Source organism: Gallus gallus, chromosome 3 (assembly GCF_016699485.2).
Source record: "Gallus gallus isolate bGalGal1 chromosome 3, bGalGal1.mat.broiler.GRCg7b, whole genome shotgun sequence".
Classification (NCBI taxonomy): Eukaryota; Metazoa; Chordata; class Aves; order Galliformes; family Phasianidae; genus Gallus; species Gallus gallus.
Genome location: NC_052534.1, coordinates 70,919,998 through 70,947,255, shown reverse-complemented (window position 1 = coordinate 70,947,255; position 27,258 = coordinate 70,919,998).

Here is a 27,258-nt window from a genome sequence, read left to right as displayed (position 1 = left end):
TGTCAGATAACATTTTGTCAGACTGCTCCTTTGCAGGCCAGTGAATGTTCAGGACTCTGTGGGTCCCTAACTCCTGGATATGCAACAGTTTCTTGGTCAGAATCAACACAGTCTCCAAACATTCGAAAGTATTTAGTGAAAGATTAGCAGAATGAATAAGACTCTGGGTATTAATTCAGTGTATCAACCTTACTTCATCAAGATCAGTGCCAGAAAGATCTATCCATGTTTCCACAACAATATGCTCACTAAACAGAAATTTGGGAAGATGTGTGGAAAGTGAAATAAATCTATAAATGATTCTACGCTGATGCTGGATGATGAATTACCCATTAAATGCTCGCATTTTGTCTTTAAAAATGAGTTGGTGGTTTTATTTTTTTTGGTTATGTTACACTTTCTCCCAGACCTCTGTAAATAGTAATTGTATGATTTAAGATTCCTTAAACAAACAGAAGGAGAAAAAGTGCTCTCAGGGAAGTGTTTTTGGAAAGGGGTGCACACACAAAAAAGTGAGAGCTGAAGAAATTAAAGCGAAAGCTGAAAGAAGTGTTTTATCAGTGCAAGTCAGAAAACTGAAAGGACCATCAAAGGTGACTAGAATAAAGAAACTGTGACTGTGTGAAGAATTCCAGTGCAAAGTAATGGAATATTCATAGAAACGGAAGGAATCTGGAGGTTACTGAGCGACCCAGCAGTCCTGACCAACATGTTTTGGAAATCTCATTATAGGAGACGATTCTAATATCATCTAAGATCCAGTTAATCTTACCTAAAAAGAGACAGTCTCTTTTTATCTCAATTGCCATATCACTTTGAAAACTACATTATTTGACAATGAAGCTGATTTTGCGTGGATTCTATTCAGTTGTTTCTAACCTGTATTGACAAAATCAGTGTGGTGTCGGTCAGAGGGAACCTTTGGAGGCCATCTGGACCAACATCTCTGCTTGAGCAGTGCACATAGAGATGGTAGACCAGGGCTATGACCTTGCTTATGAATACTTCCGAAGCAGGAGAAACCCTCACAACCTTTCTGTGGGACCAATGCCAGTGCTTGGACACCTGCCCAGTAAAAAAAAAAAAAAGTTTCCTGATGTTCAGACAGAGCCTACTGTGTTTCAGTTTGTACCTGCTCTTGTCCTCGTGCTGAGTACTGCTGGAAAGAGCCTGGCTCTGTCTTTGCATTTTCTGTTCTGATGTTTGTAGACATTGACAAGATCTATGTCCTGATTGTCCTAACTCTTTCAGCATCACCTTGTATGAGAGGTGCTCCAATCCTTCAAACATCTTAGTGATCTTTTGCTGTGCTCTATCTATTATGTCCATATTCCTGTTCTAGTGTGGAGCCCGGTATTGGACACAGCACTCCAGATATAGCTGCACCCATGCCCAGCAGAGGGGAAGTACCACCTCCCCTTGACTTGTTGGCAACACTGATAGAAACAAGTATGGCAAATGTGACTGTTTAAACTTCTTTTGCATATAGGAAGCACACTTTTATCCTAATAAAAAAAATCAAAGAAGACTATTGCAGACCCATGACGTTGCTTCAACGTTAAACCAGAATTTTGGAAAGGTGTCTTAGGAAATCCCTTGTTGTCAGTGCATATCCTATTGTATCTTCTAGATAAAGATGAAATGCTTGTCTCTTTGAAGAAGAGTTGTATAACTCATCCGTAATGTTGGATTCTCTTCAAATGCCTGCTGTGGTGACTGGTCTATGCCAGGATAGTGTAACATTCTAACTTGCTGAAATAAGCATTTCCTCAACAATACTCTGACTAGACAGAAAGTTTGAAGATATTTTCTGAAAAGTTATAGGATATAACCCAATAAATAGTACATTCAGGCTTGATGATCAGCTTCCCATACACAAGCTGGGGAATGTCTGGCTAGGTAGTAGATATTCCAGTGAGATTTTAATAATGCCAAATAGGCATCAGCAGTAGAATGCTGTTTTGAAGAGAGCTGACATTATTCTCCAATATATAAACAAGAATGTAACTTGTAAGACAATAAGACAATGCAGAAATAAATTTTTCATTGCTCTCAACACTAAATACTGCAGTCCAAGAAAAATCTGAGCCAAATGGGAGGAGTCCTGAGGAAATCAGAATCACAGAAGCCTAGAAGAAATGTAATTATGATGATGATCAAATAAAGAAGAAAAGGCCAAGCGGAAATGTGAGAACAATTTTCAATTACGTTACACCACTGAAAAGACAAAGAGAATAATTTGTTTTCCATGTTCAAGAAGAAGGTGACAAGAAGTACTAGTTTTATATTGAAGCAGATTAGATACTAGGAATATGTATTAGTAAGAATAATAAGTACAGTGTAAGATTGCTTAAGAAGTTCTAGGCTTTTTATTACTACATTGCTCTTGACAAATGCCTATCAGGAATGACATATATTTAGACTACTGCCTTAACCTGAGGAGAGTGGGTGTGGTGATGTCTCAAGACTCTTTTGAAGTCTGTATATCTGTCATTCTGTGAATCTATGAGCTTTCTAAAAAGTACATGTATATATTGGTCTGTTGGAAGGCAAAAAATAAATCTGATTGCTCCCCAAAATGGCAAGTGAGGATTCAGTGTATGACTTGTTCCAGCACTGGTGAAGACCTTTGAAACAGAGACATGATTCAACAAAGGGATTTGCACTTTGAATGTAGTGGCTGTCAGCAATGTGAATGTTGGTAGAGGTGATTGATTCATGAGGTACAACAAAGTCTGACAAAAGTAAATATGATCATCCCCACAAAGAGGTTAGCTCCAGCTGATGTTACTACTTAAGAAATCCAAGAGGACTGGAAGGAGTTTGGAACAGTGATAGTGCCAGGAAAACCATAACTGGATTTGGCAATGATGCAACAGTCCCTGTGCATTACGGAAGATTAATGCCATGCAGTTCTGTTAAATGGAGAATGTGTATGACCTCAAGATTTTATTTCACTGAAGAACAAAACCAAATGCTAGAACTGGCAGTTCCCTGGCCAATTCTAATGATACTAGTCTGGAACACAAATCTCATATCACAGCTTGCTTATAAACATTGTGTAAAAGTATACACACATCTGGCAGAAGTAATATATTTAGCTTGTTAAAAGGATAGTTATATCTCTGTCCTTGTATTTGTAGTGTCTAAAAAATTATATGACTCTTAAAGTTAGCACTTTTGACCCTGGGGGTAGGAATATGGAGTAAATATGCTGTTTTGCTGCAGTTAATTTCAGGGCAGTCCTTCTAGGTTGTGACTTCTTTGGAATGTAGCTAGATGGGTCCCTTCCCTTAGGCTGTAAAAAGAGGTCTTCCATGACTTGTAAAACTAAGCTAAAATTGAATGCTTGCTTCTTTTTTAAAAAATATTTTCCATTATAATAATAATTTCAGGTCTTTAAAAAAATGACATATTCAGCCAGCTCTTCCATTCAAAACTCGTTCCAGTTGAGGTCTTGATATTATACCCCTAATTTTTAATATACATCCAGAGTTTCCCCCTTTTTTCTCACAGTTGTGCCTCTAAAATTATGATCTGTTCCTCAGCACATTTTTTCAGAATTTGAGTTCTTCAAAGCGAATGGAACCTATTTGTATAGTATTAAGATCTACCACTTGTCACTAATCATGGAGCACCACTTGTTTGATGCAAAGGGGCATTATAAATGTCATGAACTTTGCCAGGCAGCACAGCATCAAGATTTGTGCATCCTACCTAAAACTTCATTTAATCACTGTGGAAAAACATCATTGTGCTGTTTTAACCAGGCAAGATGAAATTTCATAATTAGTTTTCTTTTAATAAAGAAAATGACAGCAAATGTTTCTATTGTAAAAGCCTTTCTCAGAGTGTCTATCTGTTCCTAAAAAGGGTCTGCTCACATGCCTCTCTACACACATAAAACATGAGAGACAAGAATTGAAGTTCATGTGCTTGAGATCAGCCAAACTTCCCTCAAAAGATGTGTGCTTAACTGTGAAGCTTGTAACTGTCTAAGGTGAGGTTGGGTGAAAGGAGGAGAAAACAGTGCTTCAGAAGCAATCAGATCAGAGAGAAAGAAAACGAGCATTATCACCAAATCTGGTTGCTTTAGAACAGCCTAGGGCTGGTGTATTTCTAAATCTGTCCAGTACAGAGTGCATCATCAATACCAAAACCACATGCTATGATCTAAGATTTCACTTCCAATACAGGTCCCTGAACACCTGGCCCCGCATTTCTCTTTGATGGATGATAGCTTTTACTGTTCTATGCAAGTGGAAGATCTGGTAGGAATAACTGAGTTATCAGCTTCCTTGACTTCTTTTTTTCACAGAAAGTTTTCTAAACATCTCTTCTATATATTCTCAGAAGGTCTTGATACGTAAGCAAGATGAGTTGTGCAGAACTTGCCTGGTACTTTGTTGCCAGGAATTTTTAGGGAATTTTCCTGGCATCCAGGAAGTGATCCATGTATTTTTGTCAATGGAGATTTCATGGGGAAATTAAAGAAAAGTAAATTAATTCAGGATTTAAGACACACTCCAGGAAGGGAAGGCTATGGATTATGTTCCTTCAGGCAAAATGAACTTGTGTTTTCCACATCCTTGCAGGTGAATATAATAAAGAGTGTAGTAATGAGTAACAGCATAAATATTTTAAAGGAAGAGAATGGTTATTGACAAATGCATTTGCAAAACTTTCTGAATACTTTCAAAACAAGATCTTCAGAGATATGCTGGTAAGACAAGAGCCAACCACTTTGCCCTTACGAATAACATAGTTCTGGGTATATTATTTTCAAATGTTGAGAACTTACTATGAAATGCAAAGGGGTGTACTATAATCAGGTGTATCTTGACTCTGATAGAAACCCTCTGCGCTTATTCAATTTTATGTTGTTGAGGTTAAGTGCCTAGATTCTGTGTAAAATCTGCATTATATCCCCCTATATCTCATCTTTCATTAGTGCTCTCAGCACCATCTTTTTACAAGAACATTGAAAAATGAATGAAGAAGGAAAAAATTCTCAAAATTATCTGAGTAATCAGATAATTTCACAGCTCCTTGCCGTGAGACAGTCCAGGACCTTGTTTGCCTTAGGCTATTCAGGCTGCAGGTGGAGAAGTGATTTGATTCTTACAGTGTCACACAAACTTGACGAAGACCAATTATTAGGCTATGGAAATAAATGCATGCAAAGTACATATTTTGGATACTGAAGGTGACCATTGATTGGACAATCTACATAGGCAGTGTATTTTCCATATCTTGATATCCACATTTCAATAATGTTTACCTTTTAGAAAGATGTGCCTTAGTTGAACATGACTTAGATTTTGTCAAACACAAGATACGGAGGAAATTGAAAGCGATGAAAAAATGGTCCAACAGTCCATTTTGATTTTAAATTTTAAGAACTCAAAACCTTCTCTTTGTTTTATTCATTCTGTACTGGAAAAGCTCTAAAATTGTACAAAAAAGAGAATTAATAGCAGTATAAATGCATTGGCCAAAATCAGCAAGGTGGTATGAAGTAAAACTCTTTCCAATCTGACAGCATAATATTTAGTGATGTTCTGTCCCCAGTATGTGGGGACATGACTGCCTGAGGAACCTGAATATCCATAAGTCTATGGGTCCTGACGAGAGGAATCCCAGACTTCTGAGGGAGCTGGCTGACATAGTTGTCAAGCCACTCTTGATGATACATGAAAAGTCATGGAAATTGGGTGAAATCCCTGGTGACTGGAAAAAAGGCAATGTCACACCCATTTTTAAGAAGGGTAGAAAGGATGACTCAGGGAACTACTGACCTGTCAATCTCACCTCTTTGCCAGGGAAGATCATGGAGCAGATCCTTCTGGAAGCTATGCTAAGGCACATGGAAGACAGGGAGGTGATATACCAGTATGGCTTCACCAAGGGCAAATCCTACTTGACGAACCATGTTGCTTTTTATGATATCGTAACTGCGTCAGTGGACAAGGAAAGGGCCACTGATATAATCTGTCTGGACTTCAGGAAAGCCTTTAACAATGTCCCCCATAACATCTTTCTCCCCTAATTGGAAGGATATGGATTTGATGAGTGGAGTGTTCAGTGGACAAAAACTGGTTGTGAGATCGTATTCGGAGAGTGGTGGTCAATGACTCAATATCTGGATGGAGATCAGTGATGAAATGTGTTTCTCAGGGGTCAGTACTGGGACCAGTGCTCTTTAACATATTCACCAATGACATCAGCAGTGGGATCAAGTGCACTGTCAGCAAGTTTGTGGATGATACCAAGCTGTGCGGTGTGGTAGACATGCCTGAGAGATGGGATGCCATTCTGAGAGACCTAGGCAGGCTAGAGCAGTGAGCCGTGAGGAACTTCATGACGTTCAAGAATTCTGGGTGCAAGGTCTTGTACCTGGGTTGCAGCACTCCAAACAGCATATTTCAGGATGGCAGGAAGGCCTTTTTTACTTTGCCAGAAGTTTTTACTCTTAAAAAGATTGAGGTTAATGTGCCCTTGCAAATTAGGACTACTATAAATTTCTTGACATCTTGCTTTACAGCATCTCATAGAATATTTCTGAAGTGAAAATACTTGTCTGGACTGAAAGGTCAGGATGCAAGAACAATTGTTGTGTGTTGAAACTGAAAAAACAATTTTTGTTTCAGACTTGCAGTTTTTCAGAGAATTATGCCCTAGCTGTATATCATCAAATCTCTTCCCATTGCATGTCATGTTGAAATACTTAGACCTAACTGATTTATAAAAACCCTGTTCTGCAGATTCAACCATAGATTTCAGGGGTGACAGTGAAAACTCTTATAGTATTATAGCAAATGGACACACAAAAAATGAATTTGGTAGCAAAAGTACAAGTGCATATTGACCTCCTTTTGCTAGTGGGTTTTGCCTGTGTCATTCTGATAGTGGAAGTTAGACCCAGACCCGACCATTTGTTAAATGATCGTTTAGTGAGGTGAAATAGCAACGTGCAAGCCAATGTGAAACATTCTCTACAGCTACAAGATAGGTGTTTCTTAAAAAGCACAGTTAAGTTTGGATGGAGTTTTTCTATCCAGTATATATCCCACTGACCATAAATGTTCTTTTCCTTTTAAAAATGTTATAGGTTTAACAATCTGCTCAAATCTAAACACTCATTTCAAACTGTCATTGAAATCATTACTAGTCTTTTCCAATCTTTACTTCCCCATATTTTTTAAGAACACTAATATAAGACTTCTGATCCTCCACATTGCGCTTTAGATGTCTTTTCACTTTGCCAGCTTACACTTTTCTGGTTGCATATATTAGCACACATTACATTTTTAAAGTATCTTTCTCTATGTAATTTGCTTTACCTCATAAATCTGTAATGCTGCACCTCATTTGTCCCTGTGGCAAAACGCAGCTTGGCTCCTTCACAAAAATCGAGATGCTGGGCCTGAGCAACATCACCTACCTAAGGAGAGAGCCAGAAGAACTGCAGGATCTGTAGCACATCAAGCAGCTCTGCTGAAGTGGTACATGTAACAGTAAGCATATGTTTAAATGCTTTTGTGGAATTGCCCCCAAAAGTTCAGTGCTGTGGAAGGTCAAGTACAGAGCACTTCAGTGAAGGGACACAGGTGTGGGACAGCAGAAGGTGCAAACATCTGTAGGCCTTGGTCTTGGTCCTTGGAGGCACTTTGACCTTTCTATGGGTGCCTCGGTGGAAGAGGAAGAGAAGCAGGTGCAAGCTTTCTTAATCTGGCTGCCAGAAACAGAGATAATGCTGTCACTGCTACAACTGCAGCAGTGAGAAAGGACCCTAAAGTGGGATATGACCCCTATAATGACCTCCTTCAGTTGACAAAGCTCCCTTTCTCCAGCCTAATACTGGATCCTGGGAAGCATACAAAATATCAAATCTTACATTTTCTTTTGAAGAGTAGCAGAAAAATTATGTTTATTTAGTTTTTTTTTTTTCCAAATAGATAAATATTTTAGTATTTAATGTAGTGCTAATACATTGCATTAGTCTGTTAAGTCAAGATATTTGTACAGACCTAGAAGAGTGAAGAATGTATTTTTTTATATTCACTACTGTGATTATGCAATGGGAAGGAGACAAAGTACATAAATGTCTGGCTTTCACAGTCTCAGTGGTACTAACATAAAGTCTAAGATGCACTTTTCCAAACATTTCCAATCTTGGCCTTCAAAGATGAAAAGTTTCCAGCAAATCAGTCAGGTTTTGCTATGCTTACTAGATCTTTGTAGGAACAAACCCCTTGATTTTAAAAAAGTTAAATCATTGTAGCAATGGTATGATCACACCTGCCTATTTAATATGAATTCCATCATACTGTATTCTAATCTGGGCTCAGAGTCATCAAGATACCATTTGAATGCTTTCTAATAACACAGTAAGGGGCATAATTAATATTCAGTGCTTATGGATAGACTATACATGTTCCACTCAAATTGATGTTAGGCATTATTCATTTAATTGAATATTGCATTTGTGATGCATGTGTCTAATCCAAACTGGTTCCTTAGATCTCTAGAAGAACAGTAAATGGGTATGATTAATTTAATTCTAATATAAACGTCTACAGTAAATGATACAAATTGTTCCATACATAGATTTTTCCCTCATCAGCACTAAAAGTTAGCAGAAGGATGACCAAATCTTGTCATTTTGCCAGAAGTCTTCTACTATAGTATTTTAAATTACATTCTGCTGAAGCATGAAATAACAAATGTGGTTTGATTCAAAATCAAGTGCTTCTTTTCTGTAAAACTAATAGAGATGGAAGCAAACTGTTTTCCCGGTGTTACTGACTTAGAAGAATGGTTTGATCAGACCGTTTGATATAAATGGATCACTCAAGTACTACAGCATGAGTTAGTTTATAATCAGCTGTTACACCAGGTTACTCATAAAATATTTCTCAGTTACACTTGGGAATAAGCTACATACCTGTACGCATTATTACTAAAGGATTTAGTTACATTTTTATGAGGGATGACAGCATGGTTCAAGTCTCTGTTGGGTAAGAGTGGTCACAAGTTAAGGATGTCTTTCCTATAGGCTCAAGGCAATCTGAGGCGCTGAACTACAAATTCAGGTTTGCTTTAGAGAAACTAACCATTTAAATAGTGTTGAAATGTAAAGTAGGAGAGACAGATTTCCTTAATCAATCTCTAGAGCCCATCACAGCAGACCTACTTGTCTGAAGATTGGAATTGCGCTAAGATTTTCACAGACTCATTGAGTGTCTTTGTCACCAGACTGTTTATTGTTCTTGCCTGCAGCTCTCACTCACAGCAGATCTCATTACAAGTTGGTCTATTTCAGCAGAAAAAATAATTCTTAAAATTATGCTGTAAATTTTTCACTTGATTGTAGTCTTAAGCTAACTCACTGAATATACATTAGGTTTTTGAAATCTTTTCATGAATATTGACTTTTGGAGATAAATGTAGATCTAAAAATTATTTCAAAAATTGCATTGTGCACCATTTCTTTCTATTTAAATGAGACTCTGATAAGTGGCCATCCATTTATCTTCCTAATAATGGATAAAATGTACTACCACAGTGATTTACACACACACACACACACACACACACATAAAAGAAGTATTTCAGAATTCTCTAATGAAATGCTGACTTAGAGAAAGGGTTAATAGAACATATTCATTTGTACTTTGTACTGGAGGTAGTTGGATAAACTCACAGATTTACCCTGTAATTTAGATTAAAAAAAAAAAAAAGAGTGAAAAGAAATTTGCACTAGAATGGAAAAGCCATGAATTTTGCCAAATATGCTCTATTAAAGAGCTGTCTGTTAAAACAATGCAGACATCCAGAAGTCAAATTGTATACATCTGATAGGCATATAATCCATGTTGTTGCAGCTGAGCTAGAGCTGGTAATCAAATTAGTTCAGTTATCTCTACTGGTAGTCTAAGTCAAAGCCAAGGACATAGAAGGAAGTACCTAGCAGTGTGCAAGTTTTTTCAAAGCTTTGTGTACTGACAATTCAGCAGTTAATTTTTTTCTCTTTCAAAATCAGATGGAAAAATGGCAAATATTTCACTGATGTAGTTTCATAAGGATCAAGCCTTAAAGTCCAGATCCTCACAGGTTTCTTGTACAGCAGAATCCTGAACAAGATTTTGTTGAAAAAAAAAAAAGAATGAATTTCTGATTGTATATCTCTGCTTCCAAAGCAGGTATATCACTATTTTGGTAGTTAAATTGTGGGGTTTTTTTTTTAATCATCCACACAAATCAGGTGTAGAAAGAAGTGCTGAAAAAAATCTTAGGCTTTTTTACGCCATTATAGTGTAGTAAATTTTTAGACTTTACATATAAACTTCAGAGAAAATGGCATGTGTCCTGGGAATGCAATTGTTAGTTCTCTCTCCAGCTAAAAGCAAGGATTTAATTTATTTTTTCTTGTTTGTGAGCCTTTATTCCAGTTTATTTAAATAGAGCAGATTATGAGACTATTCAAGTTACTTTTGTTCTCTTTTGCCGTTGGTCTAATGAATGGCAGCAGTTGAAAGCATCACAAATGAAAAAAAAAAATCCTCCTCAGCTTTAAGTGAATCCATTTTTTAATTATTTCCCCTCAGTTTTCTCTCTTCCTTAGTGAAAACATTTTCAAGAAGAACATATTCCAATTCTTCTTATACTGAAGAATTTCTTTTTCCTCCTTTTTTTTTTCTTTGTGTTACCTGCCCTCTCTTATCATTCCTCCACCATTCCTGAATCATATAAAAGGAGAAGTGGATAAATGTTAGGGGATGCAGCTACAGAAGGGCTGAACAGGCTGAGAAGGCATTTCTCACCCCTCCTTTCCCAGAGCCCAGCAAAGGCTGCCAGCCTCAGGCTGCTGGCACATCCCCAGTTCCCTGTCCGGCCTGTCCAAGTTCTTCTGCCCAGCTCCATGTTCCTAGCCTAGAAAGCCCTCACTGGGAATGGCTGCCTGGGACACTTAATGTTGTGAATCCTCCCTTTTGCTGCTCTCTTCCAAATTCTTCCTTTTCCTACCCCTCTGGAATGCAGCTTTTAACTTGACAATGAGAACTATATAAAAATTATATGTTCTATAATAAAATATGTTCTATATAAAAATTATATGTTTCTGTTCCTCTTCATGATTAATACTTGAAAGAATTAGGAAATCCAGGCTCACAAGCAAGACTTCAATTTTGATCTCACATCTTAAGCCAGACAAATAGCTTGAAAATCTGGTCAGGAGCATCTTTGCTCAAATTTCAGCTTTATCTGATTAATTTGCTGATGTGATGGGTGCAGCTTTAAGTGTCCTTATTCCTCCCACTTAGCATGAGGCATCAGAACAGCCAAAGCCCCTCCAAATCCCAAACCATGGGGGAGAACTAAGTAGTACATCATATCACAAAACCAAGATAAAGTTTCTTTGTCTTCATGAAGTGATTTACAGAAAGCCAAATAACTCCGATATTCTTAGAGACCATAAGATAGTCCTGTCAAAGTATTCAAACATACTCCTAAATCCAGATGAATTGAATAGACAGAAGCAGGTGCGTAAGTATTTTGCTGAATCAGAGCTGCAACTATGGTATATTTAGAATAAAGTCTGCAATATAGAAAGATCTATTTTTTTTCTTAAATGACTGCGTTCATGGAAGGGTAAAGGACATCTCTACCCATCTACAAAATGATTTATTAAACATTGAGATTATTCCCAGCAGTGCTTTTTGCATTGCTCAAGAAACAAGAAAGTGGGGTGATGTTTTACAAATCCAATGTGGAAGGAGTACTTTTAAATGAAAACCTCATTGAAAGAAAATGCTTAGAAATACTTACGATCAAAGGAAGAAAACATTACATATGTCTAAAAGATCTTATTGAAACTATTTTTACTAGGACTGTTATTATTTTTTCTCTTTTCTGTACAAATTATCTAAACAAAACACAAGGATGCTAGTCTTTCCATCCGTCCTATTACACAGAGTATGGTATGAAAAAGACACAGTCAAGCTGAGACTGGAGAAATTAGCACAAACAGTTCATACAGTTATGCTGTTACTTCCAGAGATGCTTCTTTTCAGTTTGTAAGATAGGATACCCAATTACAGAATATGTTTCATTATCTCACATCCATCTGAACAACAAAAAGGTTTTTTTTATTTTTATTTTTATTTATTTTTATTTTTTAATTTTACATCAGGAACAGACCTGGGTCATTGTTAGCAACATGATAAAAGTAGTTCAGAATTATAAAATCAGTCTGCATAACGACAAAGCAGCGCAAAACATTGTCTGTCTCTGGAGTTTTCTTCATCTCTTTTAGAGTTCTTTGAAAAAGAGGTCCAAAAGTTACCTGCCTTCAGTAAACTGATTCCCTTGACATGGGATTTGCTAGCAGATGTTTGAAGGAAGCAGTATGATAATAAGATAATCAGAAGGGCTTTTGTTTCTCTGAGAAGATGTCTGTGAGGTCCTTCCTCTGGCTGGGATAGCAACAGCTGGTCATAGGGTGTGAAAGGGATGCTCAAAACTGTCTGAAAGCATATTTGCCTCAAACTATTTGTAGTAATTAATAATGACGAGAAGAATGACCAACAGCCAGATTAACCAGTAAGAAAGAGTTACAAAGACTAGCATTTTGTGGAAGTAGATATAGATGAGTGTTTAGAAATGTATAAATGTTTATACTAACAATTCTAAGTGCCTAGTTTTATCTGATCTTAATCCTGAATGCATAGTTCACTTGTTACAGGTTAATAATATTTGTCAATTATAAATCAATGAAATTTTTTTGTTCTCATTGGAGATGAACTATAGGAATTTAACATGTTTTCCTGTGAAAAAAAACCTTCACTGGTCTTCCAAGAGCAATGAAGAAAGTAGTCAGCATGATAATATAGTCCATTCTCTACCTACCCATCTCTTTTTCTTTTCATCTACCTATCAGTTTATTGTACTCAATGATTTACTCTCTCACTGCTCACTGTAGACTGAATGTATGTCCTCTGGTGATCTGACTCCTCCACAGTGCAACCAAGAAGGCTATTACAGCAGCACTCCTGGCAGAAAGATGGTTTATGTACAAAAGTGCCTCTTCTTGGCCATGTAATGAATAATAAAATAGAATTGTTTGAGTTGGAAGGGACCTTTAAATGTAGTCCAACACCCTTACAGTGAACAGGGACTTTTACACTTATATCAGGTTTCCCAGAGCCTGGTACAGCCTTGCCTTGAATGTCTCCATCTTTTTGCAACCTGTTCCAGTACTTTACCACTCTTATCACAGAAAAAAATAACATAGTGGATTTAACATATTCTTTATAACTGCATGGAATTCAGGATTGATTCATGGAAATCCTGCACTTCTATATTCTTATTGCTGTATGTCTGTGACAATTATCTGCCTGCTAAACTATGTCAAATTAGATACTGCAGTGAGATGGTTGATATTTGGACATAGCCTGCCCTCTTTCATGGTTTGCATACTGGCAGTGTGCATGGTGATGAAAGATGTGAACAAAATGAGGATGGGCTAGTTCCTCCTGAGTGGGAAGGCAACAGAGTGCTGATTATTGGTAAAAGAAAAAAAAAAAGGGATCAAAACACACAGAAAAATGAATTATTTTATGAAGTTCACATCTTTTTTTGAAGGAGTAAGCAATTTAAAAAAGCTGTAGCAGCATGCTAACTCCTTTCATTTTTCCAGTTTTGCCAGTTCTGCCATGTAATTACATTTTCTTTTCTATATCCCCACATAGTCCTACAAATCTGAAGATGGAAGGTTAAACATTCTGATTTGAGACATATGTTGATTGCAACCTGTGTAATTGGAATGTGGAAGTGCAGCCCATGGACTTGTGGTAACAGGCCCTTGGAACTGTGGACTTTCTCAGGCACAAATACAAAGGCCTTGGCAGTATCTGTGTTTCTGTTAATAAGCCTAGGAAAATACTTCTTTCTTTTTTTCCATCTTTCAGAGATGCTAAAGACAGGTTATCACAACGTTTCTTAGGGGTGAAGGAGAGATGGAGTATGCTTTAGCAGATGCTGCTCTGAGGCAGTGTGATCTCAAGTTCAGTCTGTCAAGTACCTCATGTCATATTTGAGACAATAATAATTCATTAGTTAGCTTATGTATGTGCAGAACTGATTTAATGATTGTAATGATTGCCATTCAAATTCACAATTGGATCATCTCTACATCACACATAGCTCAATTGAATTACTGAACAGTAAATCACTTTTAGCTTTACATGATACACTGCGGAAAACTTGCCTGGAAATATTTGCATGTGCAAATGTATTGTATGCATATTCATAAGACTTTAGCCAGTACAAACAGGAAATCACTGCATTACTGAGATTGCTGTTATTATGGATGATGGTATTTCCCTCTGAAGGGTTACCCAGATGATGATGATTTTATTCCAAGGTAAGAAGGAGGTGACAGACAGCACAAAGGATAGAAGACAGTTCTGCTCTACAGCAGCATGGCCATGATAATCAACCCTGGCTCAAATACATGTTGGGTACAAGCTCAGCCCACTAAAATTAAGCTCCAGGAAATATTTCTGAAGGTTAGAACAGTCTTTCAACTGTATTCCTCAGTAAAATCACATCTTGAATGCTAGTTATATCTGTGACTATTTCCAGCCACGTACCTTCTAGGAACCGGGCACAGGCATCTCCTCTCCATCTTGCTACTTGGCACATACCTGTAGGTTGAATGTGTCCTGTAAATTCAACTCCAGATGGTTGCAACATTAAGATAGAAGATTTGGGCCCCAATGTGGCAAATCACATTGCCACATGCCTATGTTAATTTCTGTTAGACAGTCTACATGCTTAAAATGCAGTAAGTCTGCTAAGTGCTTTTACTGGACAAGGAGTGCTGCATATATCATACCATTACCAACTCCTAAGCTATCCAGTTTCACTTAGGCATCCAGTTTGCTCATGCAGCCAGCATTTTAGACTGGACAGTGGGATTACTGTAGTCATCACAGCATATGTAACAGGTGATATGTTATAAAATCCCAAAGCTTTGACACTTAATTTTCTGGAAGGAGTTTCAGGCCCACATTGCCCTGGAGTATAGTCTGGGCTGGCTTCCTGGTGGATTGGAAACTCTCAGCTGGAACATGCTGATGTAAAGACTGAATATTTTCCCATTCAATCTATTGCCATAAGTTCAAATACAATAAAAGCTTGATCTGGTGAACTAAATGTTGGTTGTAAGCATCAGTAGCCCTGATAAAAATGCTGCATTTTATCACTTTTGCACATTACATGAAAAAAAAAAAAGAATGATCTGAAAGCATGATTGTACCTCTTATATCTGTACATACATACCTCTCAGTCCAGGCTGCAAGTAAATATCTTGAAAATAGCTTTGTGAAATGATTAATTTTTACTGTAGCTTATGGTTATTTGTGGTGGTATAGTAAAACTACAGAGAAAATAAATATCATCAACAGAACACTGACTCGGTGGTCCATGTGACTCCAGCAACACTTCACCTTTACATGGCCTTGTGCAATTTTTCACTAGACTTGCAAAAGTATTCTTCCCTTCAGATCCAGATTTTCTCCAGTACCATTATTAAAAAAACCAAAATCATACTAAATTACCTACATTTTAGCTGTTACAGCGATTTTAAATTCAACAAGATTTTACTTTTTTTCTTCTATTATCTGATGAACTACTTGTTCTAGAGGTGTGGGAAGCAGCAAAAACAGGTTCAGATACTCCAAAACACTAAAGAAAAGCATTTGTCTCTATTATACTTCTTTGCAGATTATCATTGAAATAGAGCATTTAGTAACTAGTAAATAAAAACATCGAATATTGAGATTTTTTTTAAATACATAGACTTTATTTTCAGCTACAGAGAATTAAAACAGCCATTTTATTAATTTCCTACATAAGAGGGCTTCCAGTCTCCTGTAAATGTTTCTTCTGTCAGAATAATTTCATTAAGTGCTTCTGTGGTTTCATTTCACTGTTATGATCTCCGAAGGATAGAAACTTTAAAAGTGAATCTATGATGTGAAAGGCAAAACAGAAAAAGCTTGAGGCTATGGAAATATACTATTTTATCATTCTTACAAGCATTAAGTATTTAATGTTCTTGTAGCTCACTTAGCAGGTAAACTAGTTTGAGGAAAATCTCCTCTGCAGAGGCAACATGCACATAATGGTCTTCTTCTATTCAAAACATCAGGGAAGGGCAAAGAAATAAAACAGACGAAAGATAAAGATCCTGATTTCTGCTTATGCTGAAACTGGGAATCTGTGTTTCAGATGTTTCAAGTGTCAGTTTCCTTGTATTGTTTAGGCTTCCCCAGTCACCCTGTGTCTTTCTGTGTAAGTCGACTAGAGACTCACTTGGTGACAATGCATCCTGGAGGCACCTGACCTGCATCCCTGCAGGGTATGGTGGCTGCTACCAAATCTGGAGCCCACACATCCCCCAGAGTTCCTTAAGTTCAGAGCCATTAGACCCTATCGCGCAGGTGCCTGCCTACAATCAGAAGTGTAAGATTGGGCCATGCCTTTTTGTTATCCTTAGATCAGCTGAGGTCTTCAGTCATTATTTTTTCCTTCTAGCTGGGTTACCTTGCTTCTTCCTCTTAATTCCATCCCTTACAGGAACAGAATGCAACATTGGAAGCACTGAAATGTTGCATGATGTAGTGTCCACATGACGATTTAGGACTATTTCTTTTGGTTTGTTACCTGCAAAGACTTTATACCTTGAGCAGAGCATCTGAAACAGGAAGAGCCACGAATAGTACTTCACCTTTCTGCTTTATTGTATTGCTGATTCATCTCCCTTGTGTAACATAAAATTTAAATGCAGCACATAAATATCATTGGCAAAGGAAAAAATAAAGTTGTGAAAGCAAGATAAAGTGTATACAAAATGCAAAGAGAAAAAACAAGGTGATTCTATGAAGAAAATCTCACAAATGTAAATAAATAAAATTACATTTTTCATAAGTGGTCTCTGATTTGAGATTCTTCATTAGAGATACATAGAACCTGGTTTTAGGTAGCAGCAGTTATCTACAAGTATATTTAGGAGCAGAGTTTATGCTCTGCAGTTCTAGAAATGCTTCTGACTATGAGATACCCACAAATTGTACCTCTTAACTTTCCAGATTATGTGTGTGTGTGCTTTTCTTAGCACCTGTATTATTAATGAAAATTCTGTCAAGCTTTTACACAGGATATAGCCTTCTTAGTCTGCTAGTATTGTGCGAGCCTGATAGAAAACCAGTGGGGACCACTTTTTCAGCACTTTTTCAACTAGTCTTGCATTAGTTCAATCTGCACCATCTTTCCTAGTTTGTCTGCTGTTATTTTGGTAAAACTTGAGATATTCCATTTTTATTCCTTCATTATAAACCTGAGAATTTCTGTTAAGAGAGGAAATTAAATTCTTTTGTTATGTTACTGATAAATGTACATACAGAATTTTCTTGTTGCCATATGGATTGACAGATTATTAATTTGTTAAACTTTCTGGATATTGAATTTAAGTTTCAACATTTTAAAAACTATTCGCCAGAGCCTCTTTTTACTCATCTTAATACTGTTTTAGGTTGAAACCTCTGAAGTGAAATTAAACAAACCTCTGACAGTTGGTCATGCCATCTGATAGAGGATGCACCAGGCTGAATTTCCCAAATCCTTATGTTTCTGTTTTTCTCTGATATTCTCTGATTTCTTTCAAGCTATTTGGAGCCTCATATCCTTCACAAGTTCTTGAACCTAATCACTCATATTTCACAGTTTGTTTTCACTAATACCTTAAGTTTTCAACATTGAATTGCATCAATCTTTGCTGACATTTAAATATTTAACTTCTGTACTGTTACATATTTCTTCTCTTTTTCGGGTATTCTGGAGTTTGAATTCTTTCCATGAAAAATCTGGTTGCAATTCAGTTCTGGGTGGAGGAGGGGTGGGACAGAAGATATTTAAATACACATTTTTGAGGCTTTGTCTACATTGGCAAGAAATACAACTAGGTAATGAGAATCTTTCAAGTGCAGTTTTACTGCTGAGGACCTAAAAATTATACTCAAATCAGAGAGATAAACTTTGTATTTTCTCTAATTGGGCCCTGTGGATTGAGGACTCCAATCAAGATAGTGGTTGGAGTCTCTTCATTAAATTCCTGGATCTCTTTTTCCAGTTTGATTTCTTCTGAAAAGAGTACAAATATCGCTGTCTGAGACTCGGACACAAGCGTGGTAGATGGAGACATCTCACTCCAAGAGTACATTCCTGATTGAAATGAACAAGCTAATATAAAAACACCACTATTACTTCAAATTTTTTGTCTGTTCCATAAAGGCTTTTAAAATTGTCTCTTATGTCCCTTCTAGTTGTCACTCAAAAGCTAGTCTGAATTCAACAAATAGATAGATATCTGTTTGGCAATGAAATACTGGAAAGTCATCTATGCAATTTGAGGAGCACGTAAACTCTTCCACAATCTGTATCTTATAAACATGACAGTCTGCTAGGTCACGAAGGGCAATGAGATCTCATTTGTAAACGCTAGTTACCTGGCTACTGAAAGAAAGGATAAGGATAAACAGAGACCCATGACTGTAATTTTTGCTATGTGGGAGCTGTCTCGCTGAGCTTGATTGCACTGGGATTGCCTCTATATTGCCAACACAACCTGAGAGATAATGATTTGAATGACATAGGGCTCAAATTCGTGCTTTAATTCTATCCCATTCATTCCTCCATCTGACAGTCGTGGGTGTCAAAGACAAAATGGGTGGTACTCAAAACCAGCTGAAGACATGGTCTCCCGAGCTTTAAAGGCTTACCAGAGAATATCATCAGGTGAGATCAGATTGAAAGCACAACGCTCTAAACCATCTTTGAACTTTATTACTTTGAGTAGGTCCAGACGGGAAACTTCAGAATAAGTGATGCCACCCATTAGCATAAATTGAATTTTCTTTGATCTTGTTCTCAGGTGCATTAGGCAAAACGGCTGGACCAAGTGAGGTATCTGTAAAAGCAGTTAACATCAATATAACAGAAAAACAGTAAAATATTTAGGTTAATATTGCTGATCCCAAAATATAAGTTCTGAGAATAATCATTGCAAGGGAATGAAACTGCATTTTAAAAAAGTTGCTTTGTACTACATGTCAGAATGACATTTATTCAAGCAGTTCACTTAACATTCAACTAGTGTTGTTGTAACTGGCTATACTTTTGTTCTTAAAATTCTTTAATTAATATGATGAAAGCTTTTAAGAAATGATTATAGATCAGAATTTAAGAGATAATATAAAAACAGACATAGAGGAGTCAAGCAGAGAGAAAATCTGAGATAAAATTAGTTCTGGAAAAGGAATGGAGATAATATACCCAAGACATTTTCAAATGCAATTATACGACTTTCTGAGTTATAGGACTGCTCAAGTTTGTTGTAGTTTAAATGTTTATTCTCTGCCTAACTAAAGATACAACTGGAAAACTTCATTACCTTTGGAGTAAGCTTCAGATAGACCTTCATCCTTCACAGAATCCTAGACTAGAATCCTAGAATATCCTGTGTTGGAAGGGACCCATAAGAGGAGAGGAAGATTCGAGGCATTTTTTTTCAGTAGGAAATATCCATTTTATGGCAAGACTTTACTAGAAGTATCAAAAGGTTCATTTTCTCCTTTTCGGCTATATCATATGTCTCTTTGTTTTCATGTAAAATACTAGAAGAATTTTAGGCAGTGGCAGCAAACACATCTCTCTTGTGGGAGTTAGATTGACTCAGTTTCTTTTAAAAGGTCTGGAAACTTTGAATCATAGTCACAGAATTCTTTTGAAATGCCAATTTTCTGAAAGTAACTGAAAATGAGTGATTTACTAACTGCTATGAGAAAGACAAAGCATCAGGAATCTAAACAACACTTGAAAATAGTTTTCTTAGTGATTGGTTATTAGTTGCCTCTCTACAAAATTTTATCCTGTTGCCTTCATGGCAGAATATTTAAAACACTTTCAAGATGCAAGGATAAATAGAAAAACATTTAAATATTGGTGGAATGTTCATTTTTAGTACTTGTACAGGAGGAGAAATTGACTGCCCAGTATAGCTGAGAGAGAAGCTCTCAGTGACTGAATGCTGAAGAATGTGTTTTCTAGGTTGAAGCCTCAAGTTTCATAGGACTATGGAATAAATACTCCAGTAAGTAACTGGGACATTAAAAAAGAATTATAAATACCATTAAATAACTGGAGATGTTGTTAAGGTGTCAGAGCAAGCTACCAGCATCACTACAGTTGCTTGGTATTATTGTTGTTGGATCAATGAAGATCAGGAACCTTTCCATTAAGATCAAGGAAGTTTCATATTTAATGTGATAATAATTTATTTTCACTCTTTCTTGAATATGAGTATGAAATAGATACGTTATCATTGTATAAGATGTACAGCAACCAAGTTCTTTGCAGTAAATAGGGCTAAAGTAATGAAAATTGTGGGTAGAATCAGCAAAAGGCACTTCTAGCATATGGTTTCTTAAAAAGCTTTGCCCATCATCATGCTGTTATTCTCAACCATGATGGTGGTGACAAAGGACAGCTTAGTGTTACAGTATTTCTGTAACTATAAAAAACTTCAGGCTGCTAAGAAAGAACTTTTCAGAAACCCTCTGCACTGGCAATGTAAGAACTCATTTGTGCCATTCTTGATGCACCAACTCCAATTTCACTGTCTGCCTCATATAAATAGTTTCTGACACTGATACTGCTTACAGGATCAGTGTAATTGAGGGTAATTTACAGGCTTTTAAGGTTTTTAAAACTTGCAATTCGTCCTGGTTTGCACAAAATTTGACCTTTTAGTCTCCATTTAAGCACAGTGTGCTATGTATGCTTTGAGATTACTTTCCTTTTTCAAGCACTGCAAAACAACAGCTCCAGACAAAATAGGGGAAAAATTCAGCCCCTTTAAAAATGAGCAGCAGAGAGTGAATACTGGAAAAAGTTAAAGTGTGTAATAAAATAAACATCAGTGAATAAACCGTGAATCAAATGAGGTATTTATGAAAAAATTAAAGTGTGTAGGATGGAAATAGGATGCGTGGTGACAGTACAGAGAGTGACATTACTAGCTGTCATGGAATAAGAACTGCACCTAAGCAGTCTGCTCTTTTTTTGGCTGTATGGAAGATGACCGGACACCATATTACACCCCTGAGACATGCTTAGTGCCTGCCATTTATGGAGACTGAACTCCAGCTAGTGCTCACAGGTGAGTTATGCAGAAACTTCTTAATGCCTTCATATGCTTTTCCTTCTTAGCAGGAAGGCTTCAATCTGCTTTAACTTACAATGTAACTAACCACAAAGATATTGGTCATTTTTCCTTTCATGAAGAAAGTGTATTGCACAAATGTTTTTGAAGTAGTTTCACATGCAGAGGGTTTTATTTTACAGGGTCTGTAGTTAATGGCATATAGTTTCACTTAGGAAAAATAAAAATCAAAGGGGAGGGGGTTGGAAAGGGGATCTTTCACCAGTGATCAGCTGGGAGGAGAAGTAAAGCCAGTCTCCAGACAAGCATCTTTCTTGGGTGTGTACTCTAGTGCAGTAGGTGGTGTTCCCCATAAAGCTTTCTCTGCTACACCAGTATAGTTTTCACCAGGATGCACTTATCTGTTGCTCTTTGGTAGGATGCTGATGCTCCTGATGGGAGAACATTTTGCTGAGATTGCTTGCTGCCTTGCTGTTAGACTTGGGGCATGCATACTTTTGGGTCCACTAATGCCAACCAGAACCTTTGACCACGGGGTGGGAAAAAGCGGGAAGAAGGAAGTATTCTCACACTGATGGCAATCACTTCCCATGAGAATCCACCATAACGATGCTGCTGGGTTGCAGGTGCATGGCCGGTAGGATAACAGTACACGATCTACAGCGTGGGAATGAGGGGAAGGGGCTGCCCCAGAGGTTCTGGGAAAGGCTGCTGTGGCGGCTTGGGTGACCGACCGGGTGCAGAGCTGCGAGGAGAAAGCAAGCTACAGAGTTTCAGAGCAACGCAAAAGGTTGCAGCGCTTAAGGCACCGTGGACATATAGCTTAATAGATGATATTGCCTTTGCTCAAAGGATCAGGGAATGGTGCAGTTCAGAACTTAACAGCAAGTAAATGTATCTTGTTTTGACCAGTGCAGCTGCAGCCTAGTAATGATTCAGCTAATGTAGTTAGTAACAAAATTAACTGCATTTTTAGGCATTGAAGACTATTAAGGGAAAGAATGGCATGTGGTAAGGAACCCTGGGATAGATACTGAATCCACATCTTCTGTGTTGAGAGGTTCCTGCTTTTGTGTTGGTTGACTCTGGGTCCTTATGCTGCATGGATATGGTCCACAGCTGAGTTTTCACAGGATTCTTAAAAAGTGAAGAGCAAATTGTGGGTGAAGATAGTAAAATCTGATCTGTATGTTCTTGTATTTTGCTACATATTCTAAGAAGACTTTTCATACTTTCTGGATCAGTTATTTTGCTAAACAGTTTATCATACCATTATGTGATTATAAAGGATATAGTTTTTCCCTGAGTTGTTAATTTTCATATTTAATAGCCATTAGACCAAAAAAAAAATCCATCTAAAGAACTTACAGATAAAAAAAGGAAATCATGAGGCTGAATGGAATGAAATTGGCACAACTTCAATGCAAATGTTAATTTAAAGGTAAATGCAAACGTAAATGTTAACGATTCTTTCTCCTGCTACAACTCAAACCTTTTTACATCCTGTTAGTAGTCTGACTTGTGCAGAAATATCTTACCTCTACGGAGGCAAAAAGAAATAAATCTCACTCTAGGAGTTATCAGGCGGCTTTTGTCTTCATTCTTTTGCAGTGGTAGGATTCTCATTGGCTGTTTCAGTTCAGAAGTAATTCTGAGTCTTGCCTATTGTGTGATGATAGATTTGTGAATTGAAAAGTGAAAGGTATGTTTGGAAAAAATGTCGTTTTGAAAATAAGGGATAAATATGACTTCAGAGAGTGGAGCTTAAAGGCAGACGTGCTCTCATCTGCCAAAGTAATTACAGTTATAAAAAGTTCTGTTGTTAGGAACGGTCTGAAGAACACTCATTGGAAGCAAACAATAACCAGAGAGTCTGAGCTGTGTCTCTGACACAGAGAGCTGGAAGAGGAGGCAGTGATGGAGCCTGCAGAGCTCTAGAAAAGTACAGGGCACCAAGTATCCACATCTATTACCCACACCTGTTACTGCACTTCTTGTCTTTCTGCTAAAGCTGGTGTCACAATGCGGCTTGGAGGAAATGCTTACAGAAGCAACCATCACCAAAGGTACTTGATATGATCATGAAAGCCAAGATGACACTTTGAAAGAACAAATATTTTATGGGACCATACCGTCCAAGTTAATGTTGTAGCTAGCTCCACGTCATCTTTGATTTCTAGCAAATCCAGAAATGTGTGGTCATTCTTCTGTCACACACATAGGACAAGAAGAAGGAAACTGTCTGAGAGGTTGGATGTTTTCTCACTTCTTTTCTTCCTGCCTCTTGACATACCTTAACCAATAATTTATGACATCCCGTGGTCTAACATAATCACTATATAACAATATCACTAATTGGCATAAATTATCTGATTAGTGTTAATTATGAACATACTATCTGTATTTGGTTCAAATGTTTGGATTGCTCCAAGAGCAAGTGTACTACACTCAAAGGCAAATTGCCCAGGAGATGCAGCAAATGTCTTTCACCTTCTCCTCTGGCTGGGGTATTTGTGCCTGCCTGTGAAGTGAAACTAGGAGCAAAGGAAAAATGAGTGTGAAGACTGAATAAATGGATTAGTCCATGGCAAATCAAGTGGTTCTGGTTTTAAATATCTGAAAGCCCAGGACTTTCATAGAGATATAACCCCAACCTACCAGCAGTACTGCCTTGGTAAATATTTCTTAGAGCAATATTACAACAATGGGCAAATCAGGAATACATTTTCTCATGCCTGCTAATCTTGCCTGCTCCAAAGACTGGCAACACCTGCCTACCCCTTTTCAGCTGTCACAGAGCTACTTACTCTAAATGCATCTTCTTAGCCACACCTCTCCACTTGTATGCCTGAAGTATTAAGAGAATTGGTTTAATAAATATGCAGCCTTCAAAATATACCGATACTCTGTATAACTCTCAGACTGCAGGAGTCTTTGCACATAGAACATTTCCTTTGCACTTTGCAAGCAGGATATTTATGAAAAATATAATTACTTATTGTATATTACAGTAGGAAGCAGACAACAGGGAAGCCTGACAGAATAGAAGGGAGCTGAGCAGGGGGGTGGCATGCTCCAAGGGAGTGATGGGAGATGTGCCTCACAGCCTCCTGCCACACTAAGGAAGTCCAGTGTGGGCTTTATCAGCTATGTCTTATGTGTGACACAGGAATAAGGAATGGTGTGACTAATAACGAGTCTTCATTCATTATTTGGAAGATCTAAGACTTAGCTCTTTTTTCAAAATGGCATAGGTCAGAAAGTTCCTTTCTTATTTTAGAAGTCACTAACATTATAATGGTCATTTTAAAATTTAAATCTGACAGCTTCTTGGAATGCTTCATTTAACAGCTTCATTGTAGGACACTGTACTGGACCACCCTTTCTCTCCTCTCTTATCAGAATACAACTTGAGAGTATGTCAATGTTTGGGACAGAAGAAACACTGCCCACTGTGTACATGTCTGATTTTTCCTGGACCAGACTTGTATTGTGATATCTTCAATTAATAGTCAGATTTACTTCTGGTCTCCATGTGGGTAAATTATACTGGGATTGATGTCTGTGTGTTTATGTGTCCTCATGCAAAGAACAGATGCTGGGAGCTGCTTCTCAGGAAGTTGTCTCATATCTAATAGGCAAAAGTTCTGGTACCAATGTTTCATTCAGAATTAATTTATGAGAAATTTGCCTATGGCATAAATATGAATCTGTGTTTAAAATGTATTTGATGTCAATTTAGGAAACTTTCTCTTAAATGTACTGTATATATGCAACATATGAGTAATGAAAAGCAAATTTTGTTCATTGTGTCCTTCATAAATTTGCCCTTACAGATACATGGAGAGAATGACTGGTTTTCCACATCTTAAGGTTTAATAATGAAATTTGCTTTTCAGAAGGAATTGCTGAAATACTGAAGTCTCTATTGGAATAGTGTGTTACATAGCTCACTTAAGTTATGAAAGAGAGGATTTCTGTGAATAAAAAATTATCTAGCAATATTATAGATACTAATATATACGGTGTAGTCAGTTTTTTTGGCTCAAGCCTCTTTTGAAAGTTCCTTCTCATTTTGGCATGCTTCTGTCACATTTTAAAAGTGCTTTATTATTATTATTACTATTACTATTTTGAGAAATGTGAAAGAGAACATGATGTTACATAATCCATAGCATTATGGAGGCATGTTTCTTGCTTTCACTGTGACTTTAGGGTGATTTTATTGTCAAACAAAATCTGAGATACTCTGCTGGTTTTTTTTTGCAAAATAAATGGTTCAATCTCTTCACCTTATAAAAGCTCCTGTGTGGATTCAAAGGTGCTTTTCTGAAAATATCAAGTGCTAAGTAGTCTGGGAGCTTGTTATCTAAAAACTCTCTATCTCTCTTGGCTGTACTGTCATAATGGGTATCAGCAGCGACTGGTAGAGAAGTGTTTTCTCTAAGCAAATGTTTTTGAGATGGAGAAACTTGCTTCATAATAGAAATGAATGCACACTCAGTAATTGCAGGAATTTGGAAAAAAAAAAGAAGTGTATTTTGCAAGTTGGCTTTACTTTGGACATTGGGTAATTTTTATATCGAGTTTTGATGTTTTGTCTTTCCTCAGTAGGCCATGTCTTTTCTATGCCTTAATACTTACATGTCCTTTACATAAAGATTTTTCTCCATACAGACAAATTAGTTACCACTATGTACAAACTCTTTAGAACTGTAAAACTCTCTTTTGTCACATTACTTATAAATATATAGAAAAACAGAGATTTTAAAATTGAACTTCAAAGGAAATTATGGTTTCTAGGCTCTTTTTAAACTGCTTGTTAACCAAATAAGACTTTTGATGTTGTGCAGTATTTTAGCTTCTGTATAGTAGACATGCTATGTCAATTTCAAAATTATCTATGGCTTTCAAATTTCAACTTCCTGAACAACTTCTTTCTTTCTCTCTTTAGTGATTACATTCCATTTCCATGGATGCATGCTGTCTTGTATGCTACTAGTTCAATAAAAAGCCATCCTTTCCACTTATCCTGGCTTGTGATTCCAAGTTCTCTCTTGAATATCCTCTTTTTGATTAACTGGTGCCTTGTGCTATGCAGGGAATTTGTCTTTTTTCTTCATGCTCTCTATGACATATGAAAAATACCTTTGGTGAAAACGAACTTTACTTTCTTGAACCTGATCACTTTTTCCTTAAGAGCAAGATATCAGTGAATCTGTTTGAAATCAGCAGTTATGATAAAAGCTTAAATATGTGTTTTACTCGTAATGTATTTTAATAAAGATTTTTTAAAATAACAAATACTGCCTCCACATGCCCATTGATGAATGAGAAATGGCATACCAATGATGTGAACTAAATCTGCCACATTGCAGATGTAGGTATCTGCAATAGCTTTCTTCTAAGTTCTGCAATAAATTGAGGACCATGAAAATAATTACTTGACATAGTTACCATCTTGTTTTCCAAGGATACTGCTGATAGAAGCTACCTTAAAACTGATCTGCACCCAGGTAAGCACACTGCCGGAACCATTATTTTAAAGTCAGGGAAAGTCTATCAAACAAGAGATGTTTCAGACTAAACATTTTAGGCTCAAATGTACATATAAATGGTTTATAGCTTTGGTCTCCAGTGAGGTTTAATTGGCTATTTAATTTATTAACAATAGCGCAATTATCTATACTCTCCTTTGAGAACTCTTAAGTGTTCAAAGGAAACACAGGTCTGATAGACATAGGAACTAGCAAAAGTGGGAGGAGAAATGAGAGTGTTTAGGTGATGCAGTCAACACAGTGCTGAATCTTGCTTTATGTTCCTGAGCACTTAATATAAAAAGGAAACTGCTGAAAGAAGAAGGATCCTCCAGGAAAAAATTAATACACAATCAAAGATGATTACATGACTTAAAGATAATCTTAAAAATTTACACCTACATAAGGAGCACTACTCAATTAGAAGTGTATGCA